This window comes from Sinocyclocheilus rhinocerous, unplaced genomic scaffold (assembly GCF_001515625.1).
Source record: "Sinocyclocheilus rhinocerous isolate Xijiao unplaced genomic scaffold, SAMN03320098_v1.1 scaffold678, whole genome shotgun sequence".
Lineage (NCBI taxonomy): Eukaryota > Metazoa > Chordata > Actinopteri > Cypriniformes > Cyprinidae > Sinocyclocheilus > Sinocyclocheilus rhinocerous.
This window is the reverse complement of record NW_015634005.1, coordinates 107,945-117,394: the sequence shown is the minus strand read 5'-3', so window position 1 is coordinate 117,394 and position 9,450 is coordinate 107,945.

Below are 9,450 nucleotides of genomic sequence, written 5' to 3'. Positions count from 1 at the left end.
AAGATCCATTAAGGTCTTAAATGACACAAGAACTGATAGACAGCATTCATTATAACAAAAGATCATATATTTCTTAAAAATGTAACAGCTTTATGTACTCTACAAGTTTGAAGCATTAACATCAGTATACATTAAATAATTTGGCCATATTTGTTATTTACCCGGCGAGAAAAACCGTGGCAGCTGCCACGAACTCTGGCAGCTGCCAGAAACGACTAGTTTCTGGTTTCTAGTTTCTTATTATCAGTATGTGGACGTTTGTAGCGCCCTCAAGTGGCCAGTCCAGGGCACCACAATCAGACACTGTGACAATATGGGGTTCTTTTCTTGCATTGATTGAGAAAATGGTATAAAGAGATTAAGTATAATGTCAAATATGCTTTGTCTCCTTAAGAGTGTATGTAAAGTCTAAGATGTCTCGGTGTGTCTAAACCCTAAATATGTATATATTTTATTTGTTTTTTTTGGGGGGGGTCAATTGTTAAATGTCATTTTCATATGTCATACTGTCATATCGCTAACTGTAATTGTTAAGTGTTACATTAGGTCAGATCTGTTACTGTCAATCATTTAAATCAAGTTCGGGTTGTTTTATTGTGTAAATAAAAAAGCTACAAAAAACACCGCACGCCACTGAGAAAAGTGTCGTTTTACCGAGCAAACAGCAGAAATGGCGAGAAAGACCGTGGCAGCTGCCACGAACTCTGGCAGCTGCCTTTGACTCCTGGCAAGAACTATGGCAACTGATACAAAATGTATATTAATAATAATAATACAATTGTGGGAACTTTGCATCATCATTTAAAAAAAAACATCACCGCATGCCACTGAGTACAGTGTAGTTTTACCGAGCAAACAGCAGAAACGGCGAGAAAGACGGTGGCAGCTGCCATGAACTCTGGCAGCTGCCAGAAACGACTAGTCTGGGGATGCCACCGGAAGTGGCGCTGCGACCTGCCGCTGCCAGAGAGAGAGCGCCAGTCCCTGCTGTCGGCGGCTTTACTTCACAGAGCTTACTGTCTGATGATTCAGCTTTCGTACGGCCCAGACACCACGAGGAAAGGAGCAGCTTGCTGGAATTGTAGAATCCAGGCACTCCTCTGCAGCGCAGCGAACGAAGCTCATAACACGGTCATCTCCAGTCTTGTCGTTTCGTCTTTTGCACATTTTAAACGTCTACAATATCCAGGCAGTTCAAACTTCTTACTCTTGGCTCAGCAAACGAAAACTCGTACTCTCGGGCCAGCGGACACAACTCTCCCTCACGTGCACACTCTAAATGGATTTGATTTCTCCATTTCCTTCAGCCTACTGACTCCTCCCACTTGATGCATTGCATTTTGGGCTTTGTAGTTCGTTTCCGTCACACTCCCCCTCCGTTGGACAAAGCATCTCATAGTTCCTCATGAGATGTTGAAACATTAAAATCATAAGAACTCATCATCATCTGAGGATTCCCGGAAGAGGTCGATAAGCTTTTGTCTGTCTTGTGCTTCTAGTTCAGAGGCAGTTAGAAAACAGGGCTTTAAATTGCAAACATGAACTACACGGACATCTTCACCTGTAGATTCCAGTAGTGCTGGGCGGTATACCGGTGTTTATTTTTGTTATGATATGAATTTTTTAAATACCGCAATACGCAAAAAGTATGTCGTTTAAACAACGTTCGGAACGCGACACTGATTTCCGGTAGGTATTGGTCCCATCGTTTATGATTGTCTTCTACAAACGCTGCAATCATACTTTTAAGAGTTCGATTGACTCTTTCGGTCATGTTTGTCTGTGGGTGGTAGACTGTAGTTAATTTTGGTGTTACATTACAACTCTCACACACTTCTTTAAATATTGCAGACACAAACTGTGTACCTCTGTCAGATACGAGAAAGTCTGGAACTCCCCATCTGGTTAGTACCTCTTTTCTGAATACAGTTGCAACAGTTTTGGCTGTAGCGGTACGAATGGGAAACAGTTCTACTCATTGGCCACACCGCAGGCGACTCGTCAATAAATGAGTACAAAACAGCGTTTCCTAGCACCTGTCGCTTACTGATTGTTTGGAATTATAAATATGAGCGTAGTTCGTCTGTTAATATCACATGCACTTTTTTGTTTGTCTTTTTTAGTTTGTTACTCAGTGCAGGCAGTGCGCTGCATGAGACAAAAAAGTAATATAGCCAAAACAACCGCATAGAACCCATGCACATCTTTAGTGTAGATGCACAAAAAAAATACCGTCCTGTACCGTGAAACCAGTATAATTTTGAAAAATACCGTGATATAAATTTTTGGTCATACCGCCCAGCACTAGATTCCAGTGCTATCTGGTAATTCACTGGCCCCATTTGATGGATTACCCGGTAGGGTCCTTTCCATTTTGGTGCAAGTTTAGCAGTGAAATTGTCCTTTGCACTGGACTGTGGAAAGTGTCTCATCCATACTCTGTCTCTTTCTTTGAATAACATGTCCCGTCGATTCTTATTGTAATTTCGAAGCTGTCTTTGATGTGCTTTCTTACTGTTCTCCTTTGCTCTGGCTTGCAGTTGTTTTAAGTGATACACAGTGTCATAGTGGGGTGCATCGGGTGACAGATCATAGCTTTTACATTTCAGAAGCTTGGCCATAGGCCCCTGTAGTTTCCTTCCTAAGTGGAGTTCTGCGGGAGACATTCCTGTGGTTTCTTGCACTGCGGAGTTAATGGCAAATCTGATTTCCGGTAGGTATTGGTCCCATCGTTTATGATTGTCTTCTACAAACGCTGCAATCATACTTTTAAGAGTTCGATTGACTCTTTCGGTCATGTTTGTCTGTGGGTGGTAGACTGTAGTTAATTTTGGTGTTACATTACAACTCTCACACACTTCTTTAAATATTGCAGACACAAACTGTGTACCTCTGTCAGATACGAGAAAGTCTGGAACTCCCCATCTGGTTAGTACCTCTTTTCTAAATACAGTTGCAACAGTTTTGGCTGTAGCGGTACGAACGGGAAACTGTTCTACCCAACGAGTGAAGTAATCAACAAATACTAAAAGGTATTCATTGTAGCGAATCAGGCACTGTGTCTCTTCCTTAAGAAAAAGGCAGTGATTTTCCCTACTTCCATTCCATTAGGTCGTAAATGTATCTGGTGTCAGGGTTGCCATGTTAACCAGGGGGGGCCTGGTGTCGTTGCAGACATCCTGGCATCCAGTTTATTGGGTGAGGGGACTGTGACGATTTGTTAATCTAATGAATAACTGATTTGTTAAATCAAATGAAAAATTGTGTGTTTGATTGATCCAGACGCTACATCATTCTGGTTAGTGCTACGGGGCAATGGTCCCATGATGTCTACACCCATGATCTGATTTGGTCGTGTGCTGTTAATCTTTTGCTTTTTCCCAGCAAGTTTACGTTGGTCAGTTTTTAGGGTTTGGCATTTTATGCATCTTTTTACAAACTCTTTTATATCTGACCACATCCCAGGCCAGAAAGCAACTTCCTGAATTCTCTTGTAGGTTTTAAAGATTCCTGCATATCCACTCGTGGGGTCACAGTGATAGTGTTCCAGTATAGATGGCACAAGATCTTTGGGGAGAAAGACACGGTAGTGTGAATGATTCTCGGACACTGTTTTTAGATATAGCTTATCTTCGATTACTTCATATTTTTTCTGCTGCCCTCCCTTGTCCTCAGCCAGAGTTTGAAATATCTGCACAATCTCTGGGTCACTGTGCTGTTTCTCCTAAATTCAGTGGCGGGCGTGCATTTTACACCTAGGCCTTCAGTGGCGTCCTACATGAATTAATCCATCTCTTCATACCATCATAATGATGCCACGGCTATAGAAACCATAAATATTACACAGTAATGCAGTATAACAGGGCACTACATAACAGATAGGTATCTTATGTAGCGAGAATGAATGCCATTACTAAAGAAAGAAACCCAATTAACAATTGCGCAACACATCATCTGTAGCTGAAGCATTAACCTAACAAAATGACACAAATACAGTCCATCCGATGTAATTACAAACATTTATTCACCCAAACGTATTTATACCTTACAGATAGCATTGGTATAAAAGAAATTTGGAAATAATTTAATACACATTCATGGAAAAATATATTAAACTAAATCAGTGATTCTGATAGTGTTTAGGCCAGCAGAGAAAGCTTTGCTGGCCCTGACGGCCCACCACTGCCTAAATTAGTTAATCTGTAATGGGAAGAGTATTCACATCCTTTTGATTTGAATACTAATTACAGCTTGTATGGGGGTGATCCGCGAAAGTGCATCAGGAGCTGCATTCAGTTTCCCTTTCCGATATTCGACAATGAAATCATACTTCTGCAATTGCAGTGCCCATCGAATGAGATGGCTGGTGGTTTTAGGAGAATTCATCACCCACTGCAAAGCAGAGTGATCTGTAACGACAGTGAACATTCTATGTTCAAGATAGTGCTGCCATTTCTCTAATGCCCATATTACGGCTAAGCATTCTTTTTCTGTTGCAGAATAATTTGACTCAGCGGGATTAAGAGTTCGGCTGGCATAAGCGATTACCTCCTCCATACCTTGTCTTCTCTTTTGGGTCAACACCGCACCCAGTCCCGTCTCAGTGGCGTCCGTATACACAATGAAGGGATGCTCGAAATTGGGATGTCCGAGGATGGGTGGAGTCATCAGGCATGTTTTCAATTCTTCAAAGGCCTGTTGGCATTGTGGTGTCGATTGAAAAACTCGGCCCTTTTTCTTTAAAGAATTAAGTGGTTCAGCAATTATGGAAAAGTTTGCAACAAACCGGTGGTACCACCCAGCTAGTCCAAGAAACCGTTGGACTTCCTTCAGATTTCTTGGAACAGGATAGTTTCGAATAGCTTCCACTTTACCCAGGTCAGCGGTAATGCCTTGGATATTTATTACATGACCTAGGAATGTCACTTCAGGCAAGCAGAACTTACTTTTTCGAAGGTTGAGGGTTAAGCCAGCCTCTTGTAATTTATGGAAAACAGCTTGGAGGTCAAGGAAATGCTGAGCAACAGATGGGGAATAGACGATAATATCGTTGATATACACAAAGCAAATACTTCCACGTAGCTCTCCCAAGACAGTCTCCATAAGACGTTGAAAAGTGGCTGGGGCATTTTTAAGTCCAAAGGGCATTACATTGAAGTGAAATAGCCCAGCAGGGGTGGTAAAGGCAGTTTTTGCTTTACTGGAAGCATCCATAGTAACTTGCCAGTACCCACTGTTAAGGTCTAGGGTGGAGAAGATAGCAGATCCTGAAAGTGATTCCAAGATTTCAACGAGGTTTGGCAGTGGGTATGCGTCGCTGTCAGTTATAGCATTTAACTTACGACAGTCAATGCAGAATCGAAGTTGTCCATTTTTTTCCGGAACTAGGACCACTGGAGAAGACCATCCTGATTGTGAAGGTTCCACAATGCCGGTCTCCAACATTTCCTGGAGCTGCTGATTCACGATGGCTTGTTTGGAAGGTGACATACAATAAGTCCTTCCCAACAGAAGGGTGCACACTTGAGGATTTGTTTGTAGGAGGTGATTTAACTGTTGCTTTTGATCAGGTGGTAAGTGAGCTGCATCCACTGCTTGGTAGATGAGTGTTGCATCGTCCTCACTGTCACCATCTTTCAAGGCAAAGGGTAATGTTAAGGGTGGAACAGAACTTAACAGGGAAATACTTAGTGTGGAACGGTGAGCAATGTTTCCATCTTGCAGACATTGGAACCTTATCGGTGATGGCACACTGGCATGACCAGGCTGGAGGAAGTAGTCCACGTCTGGAGAGTTGGTTGGTTGCGTGTTAATAGCATGTTGGGCTGATGGTGGAGTAGACTGTGAGGACAAGGTAAACTGTGGGCAATTACCAGGAGAATGATGGCCTTTACACCTCCAGCATTGAACTTGTGGATTCTCTGCAAGTCTGTTAACGTTGGGACCTTTAAGCTCAGTTTGACTGTGCTTTGAGCTCAAACGCTAGTCATACTGCAACTGTTGTAGATGATCCGTCTCAAGCTGTTGTCCAAGTCGTACCAATTCTTCCACAGTGGACACACGACCACTCAGCTGGCTGGCCAAGTAAGACTTTATGTTTTTCAGAATAATTTTGACTAAGTCTGACTCTGTTAAGGTAGGCTTCCACCTTTTGCAAAGTTCTCTATAGGTAAAGGCAAAGTCTCTTATGGATTCTCTCTCACCTTGAGTTCTGATTCTGACGCGTTCAGCGAGTTCATCCTCATAGTCTTCAGAAAGAAAAGCAGTAAGGAATGAAAACTCAAACTCACACCAGGTAGTTATCGTAGTTCTGGCAACTTCCCACCAATCACGGGCGGTGCCATGTAGGACAGTTCTAAAGGTAGCTAGAATTTCAGGATCAGATAGAGGATGTAATGCAAGAAAATCCTTACATTTAATTAAATACAACAGATGATCAGAGTCATCCGACGGTCTTCCGAAAGTAGGAAAGGTTAACTTGAGATGGTCACTCTTGACAGCAACAGCATTCACAGGAGGTGATACACCAATGGGAGGAGGAGATGATTCTTTTTCAGTTTCCTTTTTTGGGTTGTTGAGGTGTTTTGTGTTCGGTATTCACTGGTAGCTCATTTATTTTATCACTAAGGCGGTCAAGTTGGAAGGTCCAATGCGAGAAATCTTTAACAAATTCATCGTTACTTTTTTGAAAGTTTTGTTGGACAGCTTTAATGTCTGAGAAATCTTTAACAAATTCATCGTGGCTTTTTTGAAAGTTTTTCTGGACAGCTCTGATGTCTTCTTGAACCTCTTGTTGAAGTTGCTCTACCATGAAACGAATATTTGATACCAATGATTTTTCAACTTTTTGGAGTTCATCTGTTATTAACAACTTCATTGTCTTTACCATTTGATCGGTCTCTTGTTTCAGTCTGTTGTTTGTTTTTTGACAAAATCTTTGAAATTTGCTACGTGTGGTTGTGCACTTTATCAGCAAGACTTTCCAATTGGCTTTCATGTTGCAAAGAATTCTGTTTCAGTTCACTAGTAAGTGCACTTACAGCTGTCTCTTGTTTCTCCATGAGGCCAAACAATTTGTCCCAGTTACCCTGGACAGTAAGATGTCCAATCTCCCTTGCAGGCATGGGAAACGTTCCGGGCAAATCATACTGGGCCCCTGAAGACACTTGAGAACCATCCCCTGTGGGAGAGGGAGTACACAGTTGCATCTGGTCCTGGTTTCCATTCCAGACAAGAGATTGCACAGGTGTACTAGGGGAAAGGTTTGAAGGAGCAAACTGCACATGGGTTCTTGATTGTAATGCAGTGGATTGAATGGGGGTATAGGGTAGGGCTGGGTATCGATTCAGATATTTATTTTACCAACCAAACATGTTAGAAGTACACACACATAAATTTAAATAAAGACGAACCCCGGCTGGCCGGCCATCGGTCCCTTTCTCTGTGTCAGACTTAACTTTGTTTGGTTTTCGTCTTCTAAATAATGCCGCGAGTGGGGCTTGAGGAAGTGACGTCGCCTGCGTCTGCGCAGTGCAACCTGATGCAGCCCCTGAAGTGAGACACGGGAAACAGAAATACTGCAAAATAATAATAATAACGCGACTAAACGAGACGAAATAACGTTATAACATTTTGTTTCGTCTCGTTTTGGTCAACGAAAATGAAGAGACATTTTAGCATAGTTTTTATTTTGTAAACCACGTTTAGTCTCGTTTTTATTCGTTCACAATATTGCATTATACATTTAATTATCGTCATCGTCACATGACCAGCATTTACGTTGCGTCTCGTCTCGTTTTCGTCACGTGATAAAGGTTCGTTGACGACGATATTTAGTCATAATTTTCGTCGTCGAAAGCAACATTGCTGATGAGGATTGTGACTTAGTGATTCTAGCTTTGCCCGTTAACACAAATCACACTTCACAGAACATTACAAAACAAAATAACCGCACTCTTACAATTGCAAAACTGTCTTTTTTCCTTTCCTTTTTCACTTTTTTATTTAACTCAAAGTGGGGCTTATTTCTTTTTCCAATATCCCTTGCTTATTCAAAGCATGTTAAAGTACACAACCAATAAACAACCAAAAATAAACCATCTCATGAATTAATTCACCATATAGGATAGCATAAAGGGATCACAAATGTCTTTCAAATGAGGGAGAATAATACCCGAGTCATCAATAGATATCAAGACAACATCGGTAAATATTACGACACAGTACTTCAATGCATCAAGTCTCAAAGTCCATAATTGATGCAACCCAACATAACATCAACTCATATCGCATTAATTCATAACACATCAACATATGGTTCTTTCAACAGTTCTGATGACTCTTTTGAATGTTTTTGTTCTTAAATGGAGGGTGGAGCATGGGAAAAATGATTGATGTTTGTGTGTGTGTGCTAGATGTCGGTTAGACCCATCTTTTCTGAGAGTTATTGACAGGGTGCGAACTACGGGAGAGCTAGGGGGAGCTGGGCTCCCCTTAATAAGACATGGGCTCCCCTGAAAACGTGATTTGTGAAATTTTGGGGGGTCTCAAAAAATATTGACAATGTGTTATTTTAACGTGCAATTTCAGTTTTGTGTAATGTGATCATCGTGGATTATTATGTGTAAAATTGCAAAAATATCATTCATTCATGCATGACGGCAATTTAAAAACACAACGACATTAAGCCACAACACAACGGAAATGCTCCCGACCACTAGGGGGCAGTTGGTCTGCAGAAACGGGAAATGGACTCTATACACGGCACGCAGCCTACGTATTTCCTGTGAAATCTCAGGGCGCATAAAGCCATAGCGTGAGTGCATTACCAGCCGCAATCTTTTGTCTTATATTATTGCATACATTAAAAGTTGTAAAATTATTATAAAAAACATAAATTTGTAATTCCAAAAACGGAGCTTTGTGCGATAACAGGTATGTCTTCCCGAACATTTTAGCATTGGGCAGGGCTCACCCCCGTTGTCAGCGGTCACTGCGCGTGCATAAGACATGCATGTTTGATCTTGAGCCCGGTAACGACCACGTTGTTAATTCTGGAGTATTGCTCCAAATCCTCCACTCCAGATCTGCTATCCTTTTCTGCGTTTTGAATACGCAGTATCTTGACTTCCTCCAGCAGTTCGAGAAGTTGTTTCTGTTGAGTCTTTATTACCGTTACATCCTCCGCAAGAAAGTCTAGTGACTTTCTAATTTCGTCCACCTCTTCCCACGCTGGATTTTTCTTCGGTGGCATGGTGATGGAAAACAAAAAATGGCACACTGTGAACAGCCCTCGAGTGTGTGTACAGATGAGTTCGGGTCTTTCCCCGCGCCGCTGAATGAGTGATAGTAGCTCGAGTGAAGAAACTCTGCTCACATCTCACGACATGGCACACCGCAATGGCGCACAGCAGTGGCGTCACTCCGATCCATCATCAATCAAAAACATGT